General features: G+C 39.5%; 1 pseudogene; it reads right to left on the bottom strand.

Annotated features, from left to right (window-relative positions):
* Window positions 1–1,846: 1,846 nt before the first annotated feature.
* On the bottom strand, window positions 1,847–4,626 carry LOC141027342 (uncharacterized; annotated as a pseudogene).
* Window positions 4,627–4,831: the final 205 nt, after the last annotated feature.

The raw sequence follows: 4,831 nt of genomic DNA, 5'->3' as shown, positions 1-4,831 counted from the left end.
ATTCAAGCAGTAGAATTAAGCATAATTTCATTATGCTACTACTGCGAGTTTTGAGTTTGCCTAACATTTTCATGATACACGTTAGACATTTTTCAAATACATCATATGATTTTAAAAAAACATGTGTTGAACACTTTTTTGAATACATGGTAACATTTTTCAAATACATGTTGTACTTTTTTAATTGCAGTAAACATTTTCCTAACAACATGATAATTTTTTACATTGTATAAACAGTTATTTTTAATTCATGACATTTTTTTGGAAATGCGTGAATATTTCTTCAAAATGTCACATACATTTTTAATGGAAATAAACCTTTTTTAACCTAGAACATTTGTGTACTTGTATAAATATTTTTAAATGACACACACACTTTTTTAATCATGGGGATTTTCCTTTAAAATGCCATGTACATTTTCTAAATTCTATAAAAAATTATATAATGCAAACATTTTTTCATTGTATACATTGTTTTTTAAATGTAACAAACAAAAATTTCAAACTCATGAACACTTTTTGAAATGTAAGTTACAGCTTTTTGAATGTACAAAAAATTTATTTACGAATTGCATGATTTTTTACATTTTAAAATGTCACTTGCATTTTTTAAAAACACGTGACTTTTTAAATGTCACAAACATTTTCCACACATATGATTAACATTTTTACATACATGGTTGACATTTTCAAATGCATGATTAACACTTTTCATTTTTTATGTAGATGCTTCTTGTAATATATTTAGAATATTAGAAAATATAAATAAATAACCATAAGATAATAGGTACACCATTTGGATCTGATACAAAGTTACACAAGATTTACATTATTTCTACAATACAGGAAAATGAACAACGCATGAAGGGAACATCACACTTTTTTTTTGAGGTAGAACATACATGTATTCATGAATCTTATAGGATGTAAAAAGTTCACTACCAATGGGCCTGTAAAAACCACTGGAAGAAACAGAAGCATTGTGTTAGTGGATGAAAATCTTCCTACAAAACAGTGTCTAAACACATCCTTATGGAATTTTTCTATGAGCCCAAATCCTGCAATACAAAACAAATTAAACATGATTTTTTTTAAAAGATTCAATTTCTCCCAAAAAAATCCTACGAAAATCGGTTGAGTCGAGGAAGCCTAGTGTAAAGGGATCCTTCGAGAAAAATCCTAAAATAATTCTGACCTATAAATCAAAGCAAACAAAGAAAAAAAATCAGAAGGATTCCAAGTCATCTTATAAGATGTAAAAACTTCAGTACCAATGAGTGTTTGAAAACCAGGGAAAATAGAAGACTTGTACCAGTGGATGAACATTTTCCTCCAAATAGAGTGCAAATAAACCCTTACGGAAATTTTCTATGAATTCAAATCACGCAATAGAAATCAAACAAACTACACATGTTCTAAGGACTCAAATATTTCAATATAAATCCTGCGAAATTGGGTTGAATCAAAGGAGCCTGGTAAAAGGTATCCTGAAAATGTTAGTTCTTTGTTTTGCAGATAGAGAGAGAGAGAGAACAAGTGATGAACTTGGGAGGTTGGTGCTTCTTCGTTCGAAGAACAAAAACCCTAGACTAGATAGAACTAACAAACATACGGAATTATCAGGTCATGATGCATCACAGAGAAAGATATAATATGTAAAAGTGTGGAAGCTTATATATGTCATAACACGAGCGATTAGCGAATGGGTTTAACCAAATGGCATAGAGCACTGGAAACATGTTCGAGCATCAGCAGCACTCCCATATATCTCCCGGGGATTTCTCGTCAGGAACCCTTATTGCTTATACTTCACTAGTCTTATTATTATTAAGATAAAAATAGTTCTTCAGTTGCTCCTCTTCCGGTGGGCCGAGAAAGGGATGTCGTAGTCATTGCCTACAAACAGGGGGCTCCAGAGCCAGAACACATTCTCGGTGACATCAGACTGGTTCGCGGGATCATACGTCGGGGCATCTCCAGCAGCGGGTTCTTAAGACATGGGTGCGTCCTCGACGACGTTTGCCGGGTTTGCCTACTGAAGTGCCTGGTTCCAGGCTTCGTCTTCCTAGAGCAGTTCCTCTGGTGAAAAGCCATCTACCTAGAGAAGATCCACTAGTTCAAGGCGTTGCTACTCCTGCCCTGTCCCATCTGGTTCGTCTATAATTTCCACACCTCTTCCCAATCCCAGTCATTGAAAGGCTTAGACTGCACATTCTCTCCAGCAGGTTGGTAGTTTTCTATACCGTCAAGTCGGGCATTACCTGCTAGATCCACCAGTAACCATCGTCCATGGCTACAGTAGGCACCTCATTTACTTCATGTAGAGTAACTATGGCTCGCCCCATCCATGGTGTCTTTCGGTAGAGTAACTGTGGTGTCCACCTCATTCATTGTGTCTTTCTACGGAGTAACTGCAGCTTGCATGTCGTCCTGGTGTCTTTATGCATATCATCGCTCTCCAGGTTGATGACAATCTTGCCTATTGCTTCAATAAGACTAGTTTTCTCCCTCCCCAGGTTGATGAAAATCAAGTGCTTTGCTCTTTGTAGGCAGCACCTCGCATTTGTATGACATGTTCTCATTATAGTACGGCAGGCTCTCCTTGTACCGACCCCAGATGGACTTGGTACCATGTATAAGAACTGGATGTGGGCTTGCATTAGTCTGAGAAACTCGTGCTCCGGCCGAACTCTCCCCCACTTGTCCCCATGGCTTTCCGGGGTAATTGTACCACATAGCAGAGGCAATTGAACTTTGATGAGTGATATTTTTACACTCGTTTCAACCTTGTCTAAACTGAATGATTTCATGAAAAGAGAAATATGCGCTCCAATATTGCCACTAATGACTAATGAATGCAAAGGATTCCACAAATCCTCTCTTTGATATTTTTTCCACAGGTAATGGGCTAAAAAGGGAAGAAATCACGTGGGAGAAAGGAAACGAAGGGAAATGGAGAAGAAATAAGTCACCATGAGGCATCAGAAGGCCGCCAGACCCAAAGACGGCATTGCACGCGACCGCACACGCTCGCATGAGTGGTCATATGGTGTGGAAACCGAGGCAGGTCATCCACCTGAACAACTTTTATAAAGGGGACCCTATCGAAATGTCAACATAACGAGAGATAGAGGAGCGTCAAGCACAGCCAGAACCTGTTCATCACCATCGTCATCCACAAACCCTAGCTGCCACCATTTTCACCTCCATAGCCATCTCCACCACCATAGTGCTATCTCATCTAGTTCATACTTGTAATCGTGCATCGTACAAGGCATCCATTGTAAGACATATTTCAATCAATCAATCCCAAGATGTGTTCTTCAATGTTTTTTTCTTGCAATCTGATCTCCATGTGTGAGTAGTTTGGTAAGGTATGGGGTGAGGCATGAGCCTTGCAACCCCAGGTATTTGGTGAAGGGAATGGAAGTCTTTGACACAATGTCTCCTATGTGTGAAATGTTTTTCTCATGAAGTATCTCTTGTCTTGTCCGTGATCTTCGTCCCTGGAGGTACCTAGGATCTTGGAGATTGAGCATCGGTGAGGCTAGGAGGAAGGGGAACATGAAGTGTTATACCGAACACCGGTGATAGTAAGGTTTAGTAGAGTAACATGGATCACATCCTTGGGGATTCATGAGGTGTAGTCATTAAACGCCTAATGCTTTTGTCTGATATTATTATCTTAACTATCAGGGCAACCCCACGAGACGGATAGGGCCTTCGGTAGGACAACTGATTCTTGATGCAGGACTCGTGTTGGTCAATATGTTATTTGGACACATCCCCCACTCTGATATGAAGCAAGTACCTCTTGATGGGTGAATTCCCGAGCAGAGACTAATATCATTTTTGGTCCCAACACTAATACATGGTTGTAAGCATTAAGACCTCATCCCCTTACCTTCTTTTTATTATAAGTGTTGAATCACAATTTGCTTGTTGATCCGGATAAAAGCTGTATTTGACACTTTGGCAAAAGCTTGCTAGAGACCATTGCTTCAAGGGAATATTCCTCTCGTGGGTTCGATACTCAGGGTCACCTCTGGAGAAATAGGTGCGGGATACCCTTTCTTGTTCCAATACCGGATCAATAAAAAGGAGATATCAAACTTCCGTCCACATGTGGCCACACCATGCTGGGGTACTTATCCCAGATAGCAGAGGCAACCCCATGTGTGAACTGCATTTGGGTTGTTGTTGGATGATTATTGGATTTAGCATTGGTTGCCTTGTATGATGATTCAATCATCTCAGATAATCTTTCATGCTGGCATAATGTTGAGAACCCTCTTCATCGTGAGATAACTTCTGCGCCGGCAGCCGGTGTTTCTACATCACAATACAAAAAAACACACATCACAATATAGAAAGTGAGTGTAATCCAGAAATTTTAGCACTTTAGCAGAACAACGCCGAAATAGATGAACTTGATACTTGTAGAGTATGCACGTTTTTTTCCTCAAACACGCTCCTGGACCATCACGAAAGATGGCGTTCCATATGACCATCGCCGCTCATATGGATGGTCGTTGGGACTACCAACCGTGCTGTCGGATCCACCTAAACAACCTTTATAAAAGGCCCAACACCAGAAGAGCAACACACGAAGTCACACATCGCCATCTCCGTAGCGGCCATCCCCCTGAACAACCTCAACATATATTGATAGAATACTAAGAGGTTAGTATGAAAACGTCAAGAAGTGTTCTTGCCGAGGTCACATGGAAATATTGACAAGATACAAAATGGTTTAGTATACACCAAGAAGTGTTCTTGTCGAGGTCACATGAAAAGTTTTGAGCAAGAGTCAGTATCCTAAGAGGACTGA

This window comes from Aegilops tauschii, chromosome 7, assembly GCF_002575655.3.
Source record: "Aegilops tauschii subsp. strangulata cultivar AL8/78 chromosome 7, Aet v6.0, whole genome shotgun sequence".
Taxonomy (NCBI): domain Eukaryota; kingdom Viridiplantae; phylum Streptophyta; class Magnoliopsida; order Poales; family Poaceae; genus Aegilops; species Aegilops tauschii.
Note: the sequence above shows the minus strand (reverse complement) of the source record. Positions and strands in the feature narration are given on the sequence as shown.